The sequence below is a fragment of the Phoca vitulina genome, unplaced genomic scaffold (assembly GCF_004348235.1).
Source record: "Phoca vitulina isolate PV1807 unplaced genomic scaffold, GSC_HSeal_1.0 scaffold79, whole genome shotgun sequence".
Lineage (NCBI taxonomy): Eukaryota > Metazoa > Chordata > Mammalia > Carnivora > Phocidae > Phoca > Phoca vitulina.
Window position 1 is genome coordinate 2,546,650 of NW_022589782.1, and position 23,580 is coordinate 2,570,229.

Sequence of the window (23,580 nt, forward strand, 5' to 3'; positions counted from 1 at the left end):
CTGGATGTGTAAGTGATGTATATGACAGCATAGAAAAACTCAACTATTAAGTAGATTAGATCCCTTTTTACTTATCTTACAGCACCTTACTTAATCCTGGGTCACTATTTACAAGTTTTAATGAATATCTTTCATTTTAGCATTATTTTGAAACTTGATGGCATTTAGAATAAAAGTGCACATAAACTTAGTCCATATTTGGATTTATAAAATATATGGACAAGGACTCCTGTTTTTTTAAATAAGCATAACTTACAAAAAATTAAAACACAATAATGCAGAAAAAGTTATTTTCATACTTCTTGTTATTAACCCATATTCTATGTTTCTACTCTGTGTAAAATTCAAAAAATGTTTAGCTCTTACTAGTTGTGCCCTGTGTGTAGTTTCCTTGATGGTTCATCCCAAAAATGTCTTTCTGAATGCCCAGTGGGGTGGGCAACCCCTAGACCTGTTAAAATGATGATACTTCCACTCTGTCATGAACAGAAACCACAATAACTAGATTAATGCACACAGACCATGAGAATGATAGCCACAGGGGTCGTGTTTATCATTTTTGGGTGAAGGACTGTTCAGAGTGGATTCCATACAAATGGTGAATAGAAGCAGTCTGACGTACTTGGGCACATCCATTGTGTCAGCCTGCTTGCAGTGTGCTTTCCATAGGGCACCTCATGTGGTCCCTGTCATGATTCCTTGAGGTTGGAGCTGGGAAACCAGATCTAAGTGAGATTGACCAACTTTCCCAGGTAACACATTTCATGGTTGAACTGGGTTCCGAATCAACATTTTAGACCACTGTCCATTTTACCAAGATTCAGATTATTTTGTAAGGCAGGCAAAAAACCAGGGCTGTGGACAAATCAGGATAATATGACTTTATTTTAGGCCTTATGTTTATGTCTGGAAAGTTGAACATGAAAAGGTTGTTTTTGAAATGCTGTTTTTCATCGGTACTTACGATCAGTCTAGAAATTAATTTTCTGCGAAAAATGTTGATAAAAGAAACATCATAAATGTTAAATTTAACAGTCTTCATATTTCATTTGCAAGAACATTTTTAGTCATTTAATACTTTAACAGCTGAAAAAAATTTAGATGATCTGTATTTTTTTCATGTATATCAAAGTCACACGTTTATTAAATCACATACAGTTAATTACATTTCACTGGGAATTCATAGTGACTTTATAAGTCTGGAGTAGACTGTTTAAATAGCCCTGCTAGCTAAGGCATTAACCCTTGCCCTTATTAAAAACATATCCTGAAGGATAAGGGCAAAATATGATTGACTATGCTGTGCTTAAATATCTCAAAATGAAATAAAATGAAGCAAAGTTAAATAAGAAAACTGGACTAAACTATGTTAAAGAATTCTCTCTGCTGTGCTTAAAAATAATCCACCAGACAACACTTAATGTACAGATCTTCCTTGCTTTATGGTGGGGTTACTTCCCAATAAGACCATGTAAGTTAAAAATATCATTAAGTCAAAAGTGTATTTAATACACCTACCAAACATCATATCTCAGCCTAGCCTACCTCAGTTGTGCTCAGAACACTTGAGTTAGCCTATAGTTGGGCAAAACCATTTAACACAAAGCCAGTTTTATAATAAAGGGCTGAACATATCACGTAATTCATTGGACACTGTGCTGAAAGTGAAAAATGGTTGTGTGGGTGCAGGATGGTTGTAAGTGCATAGGTTACGCTCATCATGGGACCGCTGACTGGGAGCTATGGCTCACTGCTGCCCAGCATCACGAGAGTATGACACTGCTCGTGGTAGCCCGGGAAAAGAACAAAGTTCAAAATTTGAAGTATGGTTTCTACTGAACACATATGGTTTTTGCACCATCGTAAAGGTGAAAAATCCTAAGGTGAGCCATCGTTAAGTCAGGAACTGTCTGTATGTTGAAGTGTCTACTTTCTAATCATATGATTGGAAACAAGTCTTCATTTATTGTCTCATTTTCTTTGACTAAACTGGGATGGACCTATTTGGCCACATCTGTTTGTTTTTTAGTCATGTTAGGTGATAATTTCATTGATATATTGATATGCAGCAAGGTTTTTTTTTTTTTTAAAGTAACTGAAGATTTCAGCATAACTCGTATCTAAAACTTGATCATGAATATTCTCTGAAATTAGGACTAAAAGTCTGTTAAAATATAAATGAGTTGTCATTCACATAGATAATGGAATTACTTTTAAAATACAGATCTCTTTTGTTGAAAATGTACTGTTTGCCATTTGTAAATTTAAGTTTCAGTACAACCACTGTTTCCAGTCAGGCTTCTCTTCTGCTCTCTGCATCCATGCGCTTCCCTGTTCTTCTCTCTCCACAGATGCCTTTCACAGGAGAAATGGAAGCTGTAGTGGGAACACTCTGAATTTCCTGAGTTTTCTGAATTTTAATGAAATTTCGGAAACTGTCCCCTGAATTAAATTTATCTATCATGCCCAGATTCATTATCCATTAAATCTGCTCTTTTATGCTTTCCATATTCTTACCTTCCCAGGTTGAGAGGGCAGGGCATAGACCTTTGCAGCACATTCCCAGACTTGTCCTCTAGAGGGTATTTATCTGGTAATTCTCCTTATAGCTGGTTCTGCAAAGTTAGAAATCACACAGTTGTCCCAGCATTCATGACATTCTTCCATCCTGCCCTCCTGTCCCCTTACCATGAGGTCTGCACTGTGGGGGTGGAATACCACATAGCTCTTATGGACTGTGCTTCCTGATGAGGAACACTGCTGAAAGAGGGGGTTCATGACCTCGTAGAGTAAGGCTCCCCATGTCAGTTTCATTAGGTTATACAAGTCTTCGTGGTCTGAGGATCTTCCAGGGGCTCACAGCTGGTCTGTCTGTAGGTTGGAAATCCATTGCCTTCCTCAAGTCATCTGTACCTCTTAAATTGTTTAGTCTTTTTTTTTTTGGTGAAATACAGCACAAATAAAGTGCATAAAGCAGATGTACATTTCAACCAAGTGTAAAACACCTGTGTGATCATCACATAGATCAAGAAGTGGGACACTGCTGGCTCCCAGAGGCCCTTGAGTGTGTTACGGTTTCTGTAAAGATTAAGGCAGGTATTCCATGAGTTTATCCTCAGATTCCTATGTTTTGATTTAAACAAGTTAGGAGGCTGCAATTTAGAGTATGAGATTCACTCCTTCATTGTTTTCACCAATCTTTGGATTTTAGTTTCCTGTTTCTCATGTTTAGTTTTCTGTATGGATTCTGAAGATTATTTTCTTTGACTAAACCAGTAGGTGTAGAGTTATGTGTTTGCTAAAATTATTTGTTACAATGTAATATAATTAAAAGAAACTTTTTTCATTTTTTGAAAACCTCATATTATTCTGAGATTGTTTCCTGATGCTAATTTTAGTGTCAGTAATTTGTCATTCTTTTATACACATGATGTCTTTTCAACATTTCTTTTGAAAATCTGAGCTCATCAGAAAAATACCTGCTTGGCCACATTAATCTTTTTAAGTATCTAATTTCTTGAAATCCTGTGTTTATATCCGAATTTAAGATTTTAGAGACTCTGGACACTCCTGTTGATGTACACGCTGATACTCATGGTTGTAGGGAATGTGACATTTTGTTTTTGTGTCTTTTTCTCTTGCTTTGCCTGTTTATCAGGCTTTTTCCTCTTCTCTTTTTCTGCTGCCTCTGTCTCCATCCATCTTTCTCTCTTCCCTTCCCTTCTCTTTCTTACTCTAACTGAACATGATACAGAAACGAACAAACCCACAGAACCAAGTTTTTAAACTAATGGTGCAAGTGCTCAGATTGTCTAGATATCCTATAGCTGTGACCTGAGGGATGGAAGAGAAAGGCAAATAGATTTTAATGAGTAAAGAGTTAGGAACATATTTTAGGATGTCCTGATAGGTGCACATACTGTTAATGTGACCACTGAGCATATCTTCTGCAATGACTATATCTTCTTTTTTTTTTTTTTTAAAGATTTTATTTATTTGAGAGAGAGAGAGCACATGAGATGGGGGAGGGTGAGAGGGAGAAGCAGACTCCCCGCCGAGCAGGGAGCCCGATACGGGACTCGATCCAGGGACTCCGGGATCATGACCTGAGCCGAAGGCAGTCGCTCAACCAACTGAGCCACCCAGGTGCCCGACTATATCTTCTTGAAAACAGAAAGATAAACCATGAACTTTTTCTGCTATTGGATTTATGATTTGGGATTAAGCATATTTTTTCTTCCCCATTCATGCTCTCTGAGTTATGGTCAGGTGTATTTCTCAGTTATATTTGGTTTAAAAACCTGTAGAGTAACACAAGCAGCATAGCATAGTAAAACTTTATTAATGACATTCGTAGACTGATGTGTAAGCCTTTCCCATTCATCTCTGGCTGAAGTAGTAGAAGTGATGATTTTTGACAATTTTTTTCAGTAGTCAGTTACTTTAATGAGGGAGGCTAGCTGGAACAATTATCTAATCATTAAAATGTTCTTTCAAGCTTACAGTGTAAGTTAAGGTATGACTCATAAAAAAAGTTTTTCTATAAAAACCATCTCAAAATAGAATTAAGTGTTGTCTGGAATTACTGTGCACCTAGAATTTTCTGTAGGATTGAAGGTGGTAGCAGCTCTGAGCATTGATATTGATTTTGAAAATTAAACCAATTGGCAGTCGTCCCCTGGAGGACTTGGTTTCTGAGTCCTTTATATGTACTTGCACTACAGTAAATAAAAATTCGTTCTAGATGGAGCCAGAATGTGATGGATTTTAAGCATTTAATAAAAGCTTTAAATATTTTAACTATTAAGGTTTTCTTTGCAGTTGCAAATAAGGATCAAGTAATGATTGTTATAGATAAGAATATGGTACACTCATTTCTAAGGCTTGGTTTGGAAGGTTAGTGCAGCTTTCCCCCAGAAGTCTCTAAATTAGAGCCTGGTTTTCAGACTGATCCTCAGAGCTCCAGAGTTAGAGTTTCCTGAGGTATCACTTTGGGGGTAAGGAATACAGGTAGGGATATGTGTGTTGGGGGTAGACATTGTTCCTCTTACCTTGCCAGCTCTGCTCTTACTTATTTGCCTCTGTATAACAGTCTAAGATTTCAAGAAAGGCTGGCTTTTGTAAAAATGAAAAGTTGAAAAATTAGTGAGCTGTGGCATCTATAGCTTTCTGTCTAGGATTGTTTTTCTTCTATATTCTGGTTCTTTTTGCAAACCCCACCTTCATCCCATACCGTGTGCACATGCCTGAGTGCAGCGGTTTGGTGGAAGCTGAAGGTTACTGTGCCTCTCCTGTTTACCCCCCCCAGCATGGAACTCATCGTGGAGACACACTTAGTTCAAGGGATGGGCATGTGAGCAACCAGGTCATTTGGCTTCCCATTTGGTACTTTTCCACAGGAGTACCAAGGAAAGACTGCCTTTTTTTCTTGGATTGCTACTTGTCTGTGGGCTGCCAAGTGGCCTGCTTCCTGGCTGAGGGAGAGCTCTTGAGAAGAATGCAGCACATAGAGGGAGCACAGCCAGGGACTGTGCCCTGCCACCACTCTAGGAATCTGGTTCCTACAAAGGTAGGGGCCTTCCACTCCTGGGCTACTCACTTGCATGGTGCGGACATGCTCGCTCGCCTGCTATGTGATGATTTTTCCATGTAGAATTAAGAAGTACGAATGATACCTTAAGGAAGGTGACACGTTAGGAGCTATACTGTTAGGCTACTGTTGGTAAAAGAATCAGAGTCTAGACTTTTAGTTTGTAATTTTAAAATTTATTATTTTTTTGCCTGCCTGTGCTGAGTTCATTTTGCGTCTGGCCAGGACATTCAAATAAAACATACAGAATACCTTCTGTAAAATGTCTCTTCTCAGAACAGGATTACCACGTGGTCTCTTAGTGCTGCTGACATTATAGTCCAGGGGACTTGGGGGCTCGCTGTTAGGAATAGTGTGAGAACGCCTGAGCAGACGTGCCAATTCCAGAGCAGGGCCTGCCCTCACTTTTGAGTTTACAACCTTACCTTCAAGAGTTGAGCAATTTCAAGATAGTATCTTTAGGCTTTGTGGAACTCTTTGGGGGGTTCAGGACATTCTGGAGGTCACTCTAAAGAGGAATAATATTCAGTAATTAAGCCTTGGAGGTAGGAATTCATACTGTAGCCATGACCCTGTAGGATCTTAGGACAAATTGAGGAAGGCTCTTTGTTTGCCTGAGTGAATTTTGAGGCTTTTGCCTTGCCCCTGGGGGTTTTGTCCTCATTTATAGCAATAGACACTTTCACGAAGGAATTTTATAAGCAAAATATAATAACACTTTCTCCATTTTACGTCTGGTTCTGCCATTCTGCTGTTTGTTTTCTTTGCAAGCCGCATGACATCAGGGGCAGGAGAAGTGTTCCTTCCTCTTTTGTGGCCTTCAGCATTCCTAGACGGGAGGGAGCAGTTTAACATTCAACCATTTCTGTTAGTTTGCTTCTTTAGTGTTAGGATGTAAACTTCAAGAGGGTAGGGGTCAAGTTAGTTTTGTTCACCATTATATTTTTCTCTAGTCCCTGTGGAGTACCTGCCTTAAGGAGATGCTCAGTATACAATTTGTCTAATGAGTGAAGGAAGCTCCTGGGTTACCTAAATTGCAGTGAAGGCTGGGGTTGATTCTTATCAGACCAGTGCAGAAGACAATAGGTATTTTAAAGCAAGTAGACTTTACAGGAACACTATTACGCAAACGTGTAGCTCTGGGGTAGCCTATTCAAACACTAGGCCTGTGATGTTAACTGTATGTGTGCACGCACGCGTGTGTGCATGTTGGAGCAAATTAGAGAGTGCATGTTGAAGATTGCTGTTGAAACACACTTTTCTTTCCTGTATGTTTTAAAACATGTCAAGAATATGTGACAAGCTAGTGCTGGGTTGACTGTCTCAAGTTTTGTAACCCTGTCCCAATGCTGTGTGCATTCCCAACCACCTGGCCTGCCTGATTCTGGAGCAGTGGGAGAGAAGCTCTTATTCTGTCAGAGTCCCCTGCATTAGCAGTCCTCCTGCCCCAGAGGAAGGGAAGACTATACTCTTAGGAAATTGTGAGCCCACTGGGGATGGGGAGAGGTGTTGATTTGGGCAATTTCCATGTTGGAAATGGTTCTGCCTATGTGTTATATGATGTATTTAACATGGTGGAGCAACTCAATACATTTGAATAGCAAAGCCTCCAGTTGGCATTTATAACATGTGCTGAAGAAGCAAAATGGGGAGTTGACGGTCATATCTATCATCTTTCCACTTCAGTTGAATTTTAAAGTGATGCTTTAAGAAATTTAATGATCAAGGGGTGCCTGGGTGGCTCAGTCATTGGGCGTCTGCCTTCGGCTCAGGTCACGATCCCAGGGTCCCGGGATCGAGCCCCGCATCGGGCTCCCTGCTCCGCGGGAAGCCTGCTTCTCCCTCTCCCACTCCCCCTGCTTGTGTTCCCTCTCTCGCTGTCTCTCTGTCAAATAAATTAAAAAAAAAAAAAATTTAATGATCAAAAGATAATCTTATCTTTTTTTTTTTTTAGAGATTTTATTGAGAGAGCACGCACAAGTAGGGGGAGAGACAGAGGGAGAGAGAGAATCTCAAGCAGACTCCCCACTGAGTGCAGAACCCGATGTGGGGCTCCATCTCACCACCCTGAGATCATGACCTGAGCTGAAATCAAGTCAGACATTTAACTGACTGAGCCGCACAGGTGCCCCAAAGTCTTAGAAAAAATATATGATCAGATATCTCTGACACTGTAGTTTCTATATTAAAATTATTTAATTTAAAAACCTCCATTAAATTAGTACTAATTTTCTAAACATTTATGGTAAGAATATTTGTCTTTAGTACCTCTGTTACTTGTTCTTTGATTCTACTTTATGTCCCACCTACTGCCGTGTTCTCTTGTTTGTATTTTATTTTATTTTTTTAGCACTTGTTAGCATTTAATGACCCTCCCCCCCCCCCCCACCGGCCCCAAGCCCCACTAGAACGCAGGCGCCCCCGACACACTTAACCTTCTCCTCTGCTCTTCTACTGAAGAATTTGGCCTTCACGATGACAGGCTGTTTTGGGAGTTTTCCCTTTCCCAAAACTTTGTAGTAGCCTGATCGCACCACATCAGTGATAGGAGCAGCTGCAGTCTTGTTTTTGGCGGCATTTACCCGTGTCTGCTCACTGACCACGGTCCGCAGGTGACAGTTGGGCAGAAGCTCTGGTTCCTCTTTAAGTGGTAATGTCTCACACCAGCTTTTCCAAAGTAACCTGGGTGATGCTTGTCAAAGCTGATCCTGTGGTGGTGCATGCCAGCAGCGTTAGCCCAGCCTCCGGGGTACTTCCGGTGCTTGCCAACACGGCCGTGGCCGTGGCCCGGGTGGCCCCGGAGTCTCCGGGTCGCCCTCAGTCTGGATGGCAGGTCGGCAGCGCGGACGGAGAAGGGAGGCCTTCGCGAAATGTCGCGAGGTACCGATGACGGGGGCGGAGCCAACTCGTGTTGTATTTTAATTTCCTAGTCTTATCCTTCCTTGGGTTACTTTCCCATCTTTTCTCCATGTCCTGCACCTTCTCTGTTCATCCTTTGCCTGCTTTTGATTCACTCCATTTAAATTTACAATTTGATTATCTCTTATTTAACCATTTATAAATGTCTATAAGCAGTTTCAAATAGGGTAAGAGCAAATTATGCTTCTTGACAAACTACCCTGCGGCTGCCTCCTTTTTAGAACTGTTGGCCAGAGTTCTCCTTGGATCATGCAAAGTATATAAGGTCTTTATTGCATATTTGTTAGAGAAAAAACTATGTAGAACATTATAATTGTTCTTGACCAGTATAGCTGGGCAGGTTTCTAATATCAGTCAATTTCAAAATAACTAGTGAACTTTACAGGGTGATTATTTAAAATGCTGTCTTGGTAATAGCTAACGAAAGTGAGCTCTATGTACAACCTGGCATTTTAAAAAACCTGTCGTAAGTATTCCAGATCTATACCTTGGAGCAGATGAATTTTTCAATGGCAGTCCTCATTTTCTCTACATTGAGTTATATCTTGGTACCACACTTTATTGCAAACCTCTCAGACCTAAAGGATTTAAGGTTTATTATTGCAATTTTAGAGCAAGAAGGAAAGAAAAATAATTTTCCTGAGTGAAGGGACCTAGTTCTTGTAATAGCATTTTGAACTGAGGACTATACTGTGATAAATAACTCTTACTGTAGAATCTGGATGAAATTAACCCTGGGAGAACCTTATATATCCCTGAGGCGTTAGGTGGCTGATTATGACTTTGTGTAATCTGTTTTCACACAGTGTAGTACACAAATGTGTGTGTGAGCTGAGTGTAATTGCAACCTTTCTTTACCTTTTCCCGACTGTCTTTTTGAAGATTCCTTTTGGAGAGGATTTATCTAACCCCATTTGAATCTTCTCTTATTTGAGTAGGATTTTGGTGATGGTGTTTGAATATAAATATATGGCAGCAGAAAATTTATACAACACCAAATTCATAATTATTCTTGGGTTTACTGTATCTGAAAATGCCATTTTTTCATATTTTCTGATATCTTTATAAGTTTCTTTAGAATATTAAGGTTTAAAAGTGTTTTTTTTTTTTTTAAGATTTTATTTATTTCTTTGAGAGAGAGAGAATGAGAGAGAGCACATGAGAGGGGGGAGGGTCAGAGGGAGAAGCAGACTCCCCGCTGAGCAGGGAGCCCGATGTGGGACTCGATCCCGAGACCCCAGGATCATGACCTGAGCCGAAGGCAGTTGCTTAACCAACTGAGCCACCCAGGTGCCCCTAAAAGTGTTTTTTTAAAGTATAATTTACTTCAACTTCTGAAGGAATACCCAAGATTTAAAATCCATTAATTTTTAGAAAATAAAAAGTATGCATTTATTTTGTAAGCTAACACTCTGCAATATGAAATAGTATTGAAACATATAATTAAGGAAAACATTTATTGAGAATTGTATGAATATAAAACCAGCTTTCTTCTTGGAAGATATTTACATGTACCATCTAAAAGGTACTTTTGGGACTATTTGTTATACTTTCCTTTCATAGTTTTCCATGCTTATTTTAGTAGACTTCTAAGAAAAACTTGGATAATTTTAGGAAATAAACATTTGTAATGCCTCATTTAAAAATTTTTATTCATTTAAATTATTTTAATTTTGAGATAATTGTAGATTCATCTACTGTTTTAAGAAATAATACAGAGAGATCCTTTGCTTTTTTTTAAACCAAGTTTCTCGCAATGGTAACATCTTAACAACTATAGAGCGTATCTAGGATACTGACCTTGATACGGTCAAGATACAGAACATTTCCGATGAAAGGATTCTTCTGGTTAACCCTCTATAGCCACACCTGTTTTCCTTCTGCTGCCCTCAACACCACTCCTGGCAACCACTAATAAGTTCATTTCTATAATTTTATCACTTCAAGAATAAATAAAGGGAGTCATATGCAATGTAGCCTTTTTCCCCACTCAGCATAATTCTCTTGAGTTTTATCCAGATTGTTGTGTATACCAATAGCTAGTTTCTTTTTTATTGTTGAGTGTAGTCCATGCTATTGATGTACCAGTTTGCTTAATGATTCACCCATCAAGGACATCTGGGTTGTTTCCATGTTTTGGCTATTACACGTAAGACTGCTATAAACATTTGTGTATAGGTTATTTTGCAAACTGATTTTTCTGTGATAAAAATGGGCTTATGGGTATAAATGTTGGTTGTATTTTAGTTGAATGTTTAATGTTTGAGAAGCTTTTTCTGAGGTGGCTGTACCATTTTGCATTGTTACACACATTGTGTGAATGATCCAGGTTCTCTACATCCTCATCAGCATTTAGTGTTGTCATTTTATTTTAGCCATTTTGATAGGTGTGTAGTGATACTTCATTTGGATTTTAATTGGTATTTATCTGATGTTGAACGTCTTTTCATTTGCTTAGCTCTCATCTGGAGATCCTCTATGGGGAGATGTCTCTCTATGTCTCTTGCCATTTTCTAATTAGATTGTTTTTCACTATTGGCTTTTGAGAGTTCTTAATATATTTTAGATACTAGTGCTTTGTCAGCCATGTGGGTTACAAATATTTCCTCTCTGTAGACTCTTCATCCTTGTAACAGTGTCTTATGTAGAGCAAAAGTTTAATTTTGGTGAAATTGCATTAATCCGTTTTCCTTTTATGGATCAGCTTTTGGTGTCAAATCTAAGAACTTGTTGCCTAGCTGTAGATCCTGAAGATTTTCTCCTATATTTCTTTCTCCTAAAAGTTTTGTAGTTTTCTGTTTCACATTTCAAGTCCACGATTGATTTAGAGTAATTTTTGTGTATGGTCGAGGTTCATTTTCCTACCTGTGGATGTCCAGTTGCTTCAGCACCATTTTTTGAAAGGCTTTTTTCCCCCTCCCATTGAATTGCTTTTGTACCTTGTCAGAAGTCAGTCGGGGTACATTTTTGAGTCTGTTTTGGGTTTTCTATTTTGTTTCATTGATCTGTGTCATCAGCCAGTATTATATAATCTTTGGTAATTATAGTTATATAATAAGTTTTAAAATCAGATAGTGATTATTCTCCCTTTTTTTTCAAAATTGTTTTAGCTATTGTTACTTTGTATTTCCATATAAACTTTAGAATACTGTTCTCTGTATCTACAAAATACCTTTCTGGGATTTTGATAGGAATTGCATTAAATCCTTAGATCAATTTTGGGATAATTGATACCTATACTGTGTTGTCTTTCAATCCATGAACATGGTGTATCTCTCCATTTGTTTACCTCTTCTTTGATTTCTTTTATCAGCATTTTTTAGTTTTTGTCATTCAAGTCCTGTATAAGGCCTGTAAATTAAGGATTTAATTTTTCTTGGGACAGTTACAAATAGTATTTTTAATTTTTGTGTCCATGTGTTCATTGCTAGCATATAAAAGTTTTGTGTATTTATCTTATTTCCTGTGACCTTGCTGGTAGAAGACCACACTGCTGCATTGTAAATCTAAAGCCAGTGCACTTGAAGGAGGCAGAAAATGAACTGGAGTAACTTATATAGGAGTAGATTGCTAGAGAAGGGGGGTGATGGAAATGCCTCTTGATTTTAAAGACCTTGAAGGCTTTAAATGTGTCATTCATTTTCAATTGGAACATGTCACTTTCATCTTGTACTTTTTAAAGACCTGGAGCCAGTATTTTCTCCAAGAAGCCCTGGTTTATTTTAGAGGAACAGGATGTTCAGAAACCAAGATCTGGGCGCTATTGCAACAGGAGGCCATTGCTTTATAGTTCTTTCCATGGTCAGAGCTAGGAATTGAAAATAATTGAGTTCACATTGATATTTTGAAGTTAGGAGATTTTTTCTCCCTTCTTTCACTTTATATTTCTATCCTTTTTCTTTTTTTTTTTCCTATCCTTTTTCTTATACTGAAAATACTGGTTTGCTTAACCTACAATATACATTCATGTTTTAAAATGGCACAATATTAAAACTACTAAAGTTCAAGATTTTTTTTGCAGGTTTGTTTTTTTTTTAAAGGAGTACTTTCAATATATACTACTAAGGATGTACAAAGTACTGAGGGTAAATGTTCAAACAGTTCCCTGTGTAGATATTTTAACCATTTGATGTAAATATTGTCTTATTTCCATTTCTTTACATCTGCATTTTTCATTTTTTTAGTTCTTTATATGTGTATATGTGTATATATGTATACATAGACATTGATATATGTGTGTATGTATACACACATATGTACATTTTTAGGTTCAAAAGTCAAAATTAAAAAGTTATCTTTAGGGCGCCTGGGTGGCTCAGTTGGTTAAGCGACTGCCTTCGGCTCAGGTCATGATCCTGGAGCCCCTGGATCGAGTCCCGCATCGGGCTCCCTGCTCGGCAGGGAGCCTGCTTCTCCCTATGACCCTCACCCCTCTCATGTGCTCTCTCTCTCTCTGTCTCAAATAAATAAATAAAATCTTAAAAAAAAAAAAAAAAAAAAAAAAAAAAAAAAGTTATCTTTAGAGAGCCCTCACTTCCATCTCTAAGCCCTTCACTCCTTCTTAGTATTCCTCCATTTTATTATTTTTTTTTGCAAAAATAAGCAAATACTTTTTTCTTTCTTATACAGAAGTCAGTATTTTATATTCTCTGTTCTCCATCTTGCTTTTTTTATTTCACAATATATCCAGGAGATTACTCTGTAAGAGTACATAGAGAACTGTTCCTCCTTTTTATAGCTGCATAAGTACTGTATAATTTTGCGTGTGTAATTTTATTAGATGTTTATCTAATTTATCTAATTTTATTAGAGAAATTCCTTTATAGGAATTTTACTTTTTATCAATAGTGTTTGTGATTTTTCAGTTTCTTTTCAACCTTGCCAAGAGAGTGGATTTTTGCCAGATAGGTAAGAAGAGGTGTCTCATTGTAGTTTTAATTTACATTTCTCTTCTGAGTATAGTTGAGCATCTTAAAATGTCTAAGTGCTTTCTCTTCTGTCAGCTGTTGGTTCATGTCTTTTGCCTATTTGTTTATCAGGTTTTTGGTACTTTTTGTCTGGATTTTTAAGGAAAAAAACACTATCTCCTCAGGAAATGAATTGTTACATCCCAGTTTGCTATTTGTCTTATGATTTGCTTTTTGGGTAGACAAGTTTTTTAAAATGGATCTTTTTTATAGTTGTAATTTCATATGCTCTAGATGTTTATGCAGATGTTCTACATAGATGGGATAAAGAAGTTAGAAATTACTTTTCATGTTTGCATGCCCTAGCTGCTCCCCTTTTTGGGCTATATTTCAAACCAACTATTGCTAACAGTGCATTATTCTGGGTCTTATGTTGATTAATTTTCTCACCATATACCACAAAATCACGGAATGCCACTACTGGCTTTTTGTCTATCCTAAACTTGTCATTTGTAAAACAGTTGCTTGGTGATGTTAATTATTTTTGTAGAACTGCACTCATGCCCCTTTTTACTTTGTAATTAATTTCCATAGTCTGTGTTCCTTGGGTCTCTTGTCTAGACTAGAGGTTTTCATTCTTTTTCTGTAAAGGGCCAGAAGTAAATATTTTAGACTCTGCAGGCCATATAATCTTTGTCACAATTATTCACATTTGTTGTTGGAACATAAAAGCAGCCTTAGACATTATGTAAATGAATGGATATGTCTGTGTTCCAATAAAATATTATTTATAAAAACAGGCAAATTGGGGAGAGAGAGAAGAGTGCGCATATATGGGTCATGGGGCATAGTCTGCCGAACCCTGATCTAGACCATTATATTTTAACTCCCCTTTGACTGGCTTAACTGCCTACTTCCTTGCTGTCCTTTTGGGTAAATTTAATATCATTCCCCTTAACTATAAACTTGGATAATTGAATCATGTACCTCCTGGGAAATCAGTATATTGTTTGGATGATGATGATGATGATTAGATTTTATTTACTTTTAATGTACAGTATTATGGCAGCATAAAATGAGTAGATAGGAAAATGTTTTTTCCTAGAAAATTAGAATAACTAGAACATGGTTAAATTCCTATTTATTGGGACTGCTGCTGAAATATTCCCTTTGAGGATGAACATTGCAGAAAGACTGTCTTTCTATCATATCATCAGATCTCTCGTCAATATCTAAGTGATAATTTAAGAGAAAATGATCAGCAGGAAGGAGTCCTGTCATATTTTTGTAAGTATATTATTGTCCTCAACTAAAAGTAAACTTAATAATAAGGGCATCTGTGGGACGCCTGGGTGGCTCAGTTGGTTGAGCATCTACTTTTAGCTCAGGTCATGATCCCAGGACCCTGGGATCGAGTCCAGCATCAGGCTCCTTGCTCAGCGGGGAGCCTGCTTCTTCCTCTGCCTGCCGCTCACCCCGCTTGTGCTTGCTCTCTCTGACAAATAAATAAAATCTTTTAAAAAAATTAAAAAATAAGGGCATCTGTGAGTAAAAAAAAAAAATCTGAAACAGAGAAAATACGTAAAATTTAGTTAAATATTCCTGAGTCACTTATATAAGACTGATCATTTTTAGGCATTACAAAGAGAAGAAAGTGTTCCTAAGCTGCTCCTTTCCTGAAAGAGCATTTTGTGTATCTGCTATTGACATCAAAGTTACTTGTCTTCTGGTTAGGCTACTGTTTAACTGAGCATTTAAAAATCACCCATTGCCCAGCTCACTTTTGTAGGAAGCATTTCAGTTCCAAATTTTATCAGCGGGATTGCAAATCTGATATCTCTACTACCGTATTTCCATCCAGTTTTGTTGGTATTGAAGAACTGTCAGTATAGGTTAGAGAACATTGAGTGAAATTGATAATTTGAGATTTCAAGTTGGCATGGAAAGGTTTGGATTATGGGGTGGTGGAGCTGGAGGGCTGACCAGTAAGGACAGCAGCAGACAGCAGCACTGGGAACTCGTGAGGACTTGCAGAGTCTGGTGTTTGAATCCAAAGCATGTGCCATTTGGGCCTTTCCATACTTACCTTCCCTTTTATTCATTGTTTCCTTTTGTGGAGGTGAAAAGTAGCCTGATAGGACCTGGTATCTCATTTATGTCTTAACACTTTATTTCAGACTTCTCTGGGTTGTTAGGAGAACTGAATTAGAACAGTACTTGACACATGTAAGAGCTGAATAAAAGTTAGCCATTACACATAAAATCTGATTGCTATTAAATAATACAAATATTGCTCCCTGTTTCACATATAAAAGAGTCAGGTCTTTGTAATTCTGTGAAATTGTGTTGTCCCAGATTGTTATACCTCATTGCTCTGTGCTGCTTCCTGCTGCCTCATTTAATAATGTAAATAAAGTTTTATTGAAACACAGTGATGCTCATGTGTTTAAAGTATTGTCTATGGCTGTTTTCATTCCACAGTTGAATAGATGTGACAGAGATTTTATGATTTGCAAGACCAAAAATATTTACTATCTGGGTGTTAGAGGAAAAGCTTGCTAACCCTTGGTATATAGGGTCTTCTGGTCCAGAGAAAAAGGAAATGAGAAGTTCTCAATTATGAAACAGCTTTTGAGACCAGTATTTTAGTCTTCATCTCTTTTACACCCCATACTGAAGCCAATGATTTTATATGAGAGGATAGTATCAAATTTTTTTTTCACATTTTCATTTATATTGCTACCAAAGAGCTGATTGTGAAGAACTGTAAATTAATAAAACACCAGATTTCAGTAAACTGTAAATAACTTAGAGATTTGAAGTAACTCCTCTCATAATAAATGAAAAACTAAACCCCCCAAATTTGTGGTACATTTCTTTTCACTTAAGAATAAGTACCTATAGCCTCATTGGCTCACAGTACCCATGGAACACAGCATGTTACTACCAAGTGAAAAGAACTTTTAAAACCAATCTTTGTTTTAAAATGTATCATTAATATTATCTGAATCACTCAGATTCAGAATCATCATGAACAGAATGAACACAGACCTAAGATAAAAGTTTGAATTTAGACCTGATTTTAAATTGAATTATGTATATGATTTTAGAGAATATGGTTTTGCTGGTGTGATAATGTTTCAAAAGTGAATCTGCTTTATGCATACATGGCTTTTCAGAGCAGTCTCCTTTCTGGCAGGAGAATATCAGACAAGTGGTGTTTTTTAGACAGCAAGGCAGATGGCTCTATTTCTTCAGTACGGGGTATGCCAACCAAAAGAGACAGCTACACGAATGTTAACCCCTGAGGGAATGAGAAAACAATTGCTGTCAGTTGTTCTTTATAAGCCTGTGGCTTGAATTCAGAATGATGTGGAAAAGTAATCTTGTCTTTTAAGAAAAATAGGCATTAAATGCACAAGCGCAGCCTATAATCTCAGTTCTCACTAAAATTATGGTGTAATTACTTAAACTCTTAGTCTGACATTTCTGGGATAATGTGGTGCAGACTACTTAGGCCTGATATACCGCTTCCCAGTTCCCATTAAAAAACATCTATGAAGGTGACAAACATGGGCATTTGCACTATAAAGCAAATGCCATGTGCCAAGATCGGAGTAGAAGCTTCCTGAATGTTGGTTGAGACTAATTTTGGACTATATAGCACATGTTCTACTTCTGAACTAGAACAGGGCAAATAGTCCCCCACAAAGTAGGACACAGTTTAAAAACTGATTGACTTATCATGCCTAACTTCAGGAAGCACAGGGATTATGCTGAGTGGTTTGTCTTTTGCAGACCTTTGAGCCAGTCAGACCAGTGTCCCTAACCTGCCCTTTCCCTGTCTCCACTAGTTATTTTCTATTTATTTTCACCTGAAAACTGTCACTCCCAATATGTCACCCAGCAGCAGGAGCTTGGGGGGAGATGGCTGAGGGTATACTACACCCCCGAATGCATGTAATTTAAGGAAAGGCTTTTTAAATAGGGCTGTTGGTGCCTATGTTTCATGTACTGTGTACTGTGCGTGTGACAGCTGACAGGAGTACCTAGCAGAGTAGGAAGAGTTATACCCTGTCCACATGCTTACATGGGAGGGAATATGTGTCACACACTACCAGTCAAGCCGAGAGTTGGACACATCTCATTCCAAAGTTTCAGTCTGAGAGGGAGAACTTGCCAGCATTTAGTGGGCGTTGAGGAGACTAAGGACGTGTTACCTGTCTGCAAGAATATAAGATCTAAATAGAACTCGTGCTCAATGGACATAGAAGACGCCTAGCATGTGGCTTTTGAAAAGATTCTAAAATATAAAGAATTACTTTGAAGACATAGTGCATCTCTCTGAAAATGATTACATGTAAGCAAATTTACTATAAATTTATAACCGGTGTAAATCTTATGTATTAAAAAAATAATCATGGCCTCAAGTAAAAAGGAAACCAGAGAACCCTGAAGAACAGGATGAGATTGACAGCAGAAATGTTAAAACTCGTTGAAATAAAAGAATTCAAGGAAACCAAACTTGTAATAAAATTTAATATTTATATTAAGACAATCAAAAGAAGACTTGATACTTGAAAAAATGGAAAGAGTAATATGGATGACAAATTTGATAATATGTCCAGAATGCAGAGGGAAAAAGTGACAAAGATATGTAAGTGTGAAAAGTGGATGTGGATGACAGATAACAGGTCTTCAGTTCAACAGGTGTTCCAGAGCAGGAAACCAGAGCAGTAATCAGGGAAATCGTGATTGAACTTTCCTGTGCCAGGGAAGAGTGTGAGTAAATATCAAAAGGGTCCCCTGAGAACCAGTCAGAAGTAATGAGAAAAGGTTTCTACTTAGATCTATCCTGGAAAAATATTTGAATTGTAAGGATAAAACAAGCCCAGGAGATAAAGCAGGTTACCTACAAAGGAACGCAAATTAGGTTTGTCTCAGTATCTTGTCTATTAAATGTCAGAAGTCTGTGGCCTTGTAACCATATTCAGCTAAGTTGTTCATACGGAATAAAATGGCTGTTCTCAGGTGTGAAATAACAGCATTCATATTTCATTCCTTAAAAAGCTATTCAGATAAATATTTATGCATGGAGGAGGCCACTCTTGGATTTTAGCTTATTTCTCGACTTTGAACGAGGAGTGTGAAGCCACATAGCCTCCTGACCTTTTGGGAGGTGAGGATGCATTTATGTGGCATGTCTGATGATTGGCGGTTAGCAACACAGGCTCTCAGGCTAGTCCAGCTCCGCTGATCAGGAAGTTGGGTCATCCGAAGGAAAATGGATCCCAAGTTACAGTTAGAGCATTAAAAACCGACCAACCAAACATAAAACTAAAAATAATCCGACTAGATTTCCTTTATAAAAGCTATATTTCAAATAAAATAACTCAAAAACTTGAATGAAATTGGTAAATGCAAACAGAGAACATAGAAGTTCTCTTATTGCAAGACAAAGCATTAAAATGGGACAGAAGTAATCATGAAGATGAAAGGTCTAAGCCACAGTAAAATAATTTTTATGGGATAGGTTACATCATATTAAACAATACTGGAAGACACAAAGAAAAGCAGAGTAATGAGACATACTACTGTGTTTCTTTTGTATAGACTAAGTTAGATAAGAAGAATGGTAGAGGTTATGAATACTCTAATCATTAAGGCTGCTCTAAGAGACATTGAGAGCTTTACCCTGCAAATAGAAATGATGTCTTCTTAGGGCTCCAGGGAAATTTTTTTCTAGATCATAAATCTAAACTTCCAACAAACTGAGAATAGTACAAAATACATTCCCTAACCACAATGAAATTTCAAAAATGTACATGAAAGTTTAAAAAAAACCCAGATTCTTGAGTGCCCCCGCATTTCCTAAATAACTTTTGATTGGATCAAAGAGGAAAGCAAAACTAACAAAATGTCTAGAAGAAGTTCTAGAAAAAAATTATGGGAAGTGCATGTTAACATGAAGATATGATCAAAGCAGGACATAGAGGGAAAGTAATGTATTGAAATTTCTTAGCAAAAGTGAATAAAAATCAAGCACTTCAGCTCAGATGTTATAAATGAAAAAAATGTATTTTTTTTTAATTAAAACATAAAAATACTAGAGGGTGCCTGGGTATCCCAGGGTCCTTGGTTTAAGCCCTGCATCTCATCGGGCTCCCTGCTTAGTGGGGAGCCTGCTTCTCCCTCTCCCTATGCCTGCCGCTCCCTCTACTGTGCTGTCTCTCTCTCTCTGAAATAAAGGCCTAAAAAAACACAAAAATTCTTGAAAACAGAATAAGAGTACAATTGATAAAAAATTTAAGTGTTATTTGGAGAAAAAGGTAGGACTTTAGATAGCCTAATTGAGAGAAAACAAAACATGAAAAATAAAGAATGGGAAGGGTAATTAGGAAAAATGTATTTTGTGTGACTATACAGTTGACCCTTAATGTGGGGTAAAGGGGTGCCAACCATATTTAACTTTTGATTCTCCAAAAACTTAATAGCCTGTGGTTTACCAGGAGCCTTATTTTTAACACATTTTGTATGTTATATTGTATTCTTACAATAAGTAGAGAAAAGGAAATGTTAAGAAAATCATAAGAGAAAATACATATACTATATTTATAGAAAAAAAATCCTCACATAAGTGGATCCGCCCAGTTCAAACGTGTGCTGTTCAAGGGTCAACATATATTCATAAATACAAAGCTCAAATGGATACTTTTCTAGGAAAAACTAAGTTACTCAAATTGACTTGAATAGAGAAAACCCTATTAAAACCCAAATAAAGATTTACAATATTAATAGCAGAAAGTGAGGGTTAAAGAGCTAGCAATGCCCCTCAGCACACATACACTCAGTTTTGTTGCTAAATTCTTCCAAACAGATCATAAGTATGGTACTTATTCTTCCTGAACATAGAGAGATGAGAAACTTTTTTTTTTAAAAAAACTTTTTACCACCCTGTTGGTTGTCTTTCAGTCATCCATTTTTCCTTATTTTCTTCCTAAAAAGATTTCTGATTTTGTCAGGAATCCATTCCATCCTTAGCTCTGTGGGGTGGGCTATGATTAGTCTAAGAGCCAATTAATGGGAAGGAAATGGTCCCAGCACCATTTTTTTTTTTTTTTTTAAAGATTTTATTTATTTATTTGAGAGAGAGAGAGCGAGAGAGAGCACATGAGAGGGGGGAGGGTCAGAGGGAGAAGCAGACTCCCTGCTGAGCAGGGAACCCGATGCGGGACTCGATCCGGGGACTCCAGGATCATGACCTGAGCCGAAGGCAGTCGCTTAACCAACTGAGCCACCCAGGCGCCCCCAGCACCATTTGTTGAACAGACTATTCAATGGAAAAGAAATGGGCTTTTTAACAAGTGGGACAATTGTATATCCACATGCAAAATGATGAATCTGGGGCCCTGACTCACACATACACTAAGATCAACTAAAAATGTATCACAGATCTAAATATAAGAGCTCAAAAGACAAAACTCTTAGAAGACATAGGGCCAGGCAGATACTTCCTTAGATCTGACATGAAAACCACAAGAGATAAAAAAAAAAAACTTGATAAATTGAACTTTATAAAAATTGAAACTTTTGTGCTTCAGAACACACCCAGTTCCCTCTTACCACCATTTTAAAACTAGAAAGAGAGCCCATCTGATGATAAATCTACTACCTCGAGAGGACAGAGCAGAAGGCAAAACCCCGAGTTTTTGAGATTGTTGGGCCCCCGAACTAAAGAATCTTAAAACCAGCACCACCTCTGTAGTGATAATTACGTGAGATGGTTAGTTTCCTTTTTGTGAAAGTTTGAGTTGGAGATTCTGTTATGTGCAGTTGAATGGATCTTAAGGGATATACACTGAAATAAAAACAAGCTAGCCTTAGAAGATAGCACATGATGTAAGATAGCAGACTCTGTAGACTATATTGGCAGAATTGCAAATTATAAAGATAGATTTTATTTCAAAAGAGAATTACCTAAATTCTGACATTCTAGAATTTTACTTTTGGTTGTTTTCCCAACTGCAGGATTTTGATGATGAAACTTAAATTTTAGAAACTAGAATCCAGCAGTTAATTTAAAAATAATATCAAGTGGAATTTTGCTCAGTACTAAGAATAATATAATTGAAATTGTGTACAAACCAATGGAAAATTATATAGTCTAAATAGGTGTTAGGAAGTTACTTGGTAAAATTTCGTATCTCTTATTTTAAAAGGAAAACTTAGAAGGACTGAAGGGTGTGTTCCATCTTAATGTCGTCAAAGATGGGTCTCAAATTAACAGTCAACATCATTTATTACAGTGTAACTCTATAAACACTTATTTAAATATCCCAAATAAAGTTACCAAGGCCATTGAAAAAATTTTTTGGAAGTGCAACACAATGTTAATTTGATACTGAAAAATAAACAGCAAATGGCAGAAAGGAAGCAAAATTATTGTAATTCAAAGGTATTAGATGGCTAGAAAAATCAAAAAAGGCAACTGATGAACTATTAGAAGCAATTTGCTAGGGTGCTTGTTTACAAATGAAGTGTTTAGTGCTTTGAAAACATCAGGTTCTTCCCCACCCCAGGCCCTTTATATATGGTGTTCCCTCTGCTTGGACCAATTCCTAACCATCCTCTCCCCGCTCCTTACCACACACACACTTGGTCAACTCATTCAACCTTCAAATCTCAGATTAAGTGACACTTTAGAGAACTTTGACTTTTCAAAATTGGGTCCCTTCTCACACCAGTTCAGTTTCTGCTTTTCTTACATAGCAGTTATCTATAATAATAAATTATGTGGTTTTGTAGCCTGTCACTCCCTTCAGAGAACAGAGACTGTGTCTGTTTAGGTCACCATTTTATATCTAGTACCTAGATGCTATCTGCCACATAATAGACATTGAATACATATTTGTTGGTGAAAGAATAAATGTATAATAATTAAAAATAAGTTTTATGAGTAGCATATGTGTAACATGTTTAGTGATGCTATATAGCCATTTTCCTAACAGTTCCTATGAACAACCCTCAGCACTGTCATAGAGACCGATCTGGCCTCTCGTTCTAATAAAGTTAATAAGAAGTTCATTTGCAAGAATACAGGCATACCTTGGAGATATTGTGGGTTCAGTTCCAGACCACTGTAATAAAGCAAATATTGCAATAAAATAAGTTAAATGGGTTTTTTGGTTTCCTAGTACATATAAATGTTATGCTTACCCTATACTGTAGTTTATTGTGCGATACCATTATGTTTAAAAAATGTACATACTTTAAAAATACTGCTAAAAATGCTAACCATCACCTGAGCTTTCAGGGAGTCATAGTCTTTTTTTGCTGGTGGAGGGTCTTGCTTCGTCATCGATGGCTGCTGACTGATCAGGGTGGTGGCTGCTGAAGGTTGGGGTGGCCATGCCAAGTTCTTAAAATCAGACAGCACTGACGTTTGCTGCACTGATGGACTCTTCCTTTCATGAGGGATTTCTCTGTAGTGTGGGATGCTGTTGGATAGCATTCTACCCACAGGAGAACTTCTTTCAGCCTGGGAGTCAGTCATCTGACACCCCACTGCTGCTTTATCAGCTCAGCTCGTATGATCCTCTGAATTCTTTGTGGTCACTTCAACAGTCGTCACAGCATCTTCACCGGGAGTGGATCCCATCTCAAGAAACCAGTTTATTTGCTCCTCCATAAGACGCAGATCCTCATCCGTTCAAGTGTGAGATGGCAGCAGTTCGGTCCCACGTTCAGGCTCCACTGCTGATTCTAGTTCTCGTGCCGTTTCCACCACATCTGCAGTGACTTCCTCCATGGAGTCTTGAACCCCTCAAACTCGTCCATGAGGTTTGGAATCAATGTCTATCAAACTGCTGTCACTACTGATATTTTGACCTCTTCCTATAAATTATGTGACATCTAGAACGATGAATCCTTTCTGGAAAGTTTTCAATGGACTTTTTCCAGAACCATCAGAGGAATCACTATCTATGGTGGCGATAGCCTTACGGAGTGTATTTGTTAAATAATAAGACCTGAAGGTTGAAATGACTCCTTGATCCTTGGGCTGCAGAATGGATGTTGTGTCAGGCATGAAAACATTTATCTTGCTGCTCATCTCCATCAGGGCTCTTGGGTGACCAGGTGCATTGTCAGCAAGCAGTACTATTT

General features: G+C 37.6%; 1 protein-coding gene and 1 pseudogene across 1 annotated transcript in view; one reads left to right on the forward strand and one right to left on the reverse strand.

The window, feature by feature from the left end:
• SDK1 (sidekick cell adhesion molecule 1) overlaps positions 1-23,580 on the forward strand; it is an 860,571-nt gene that overhangs the window by 77,391 nt on the left and 759,600 nt on the right. The window lies entirely within an intron of this gene.
• Positions 2,294-22,774, reverse strand: LOC116625590 (annotated as a pseudogene).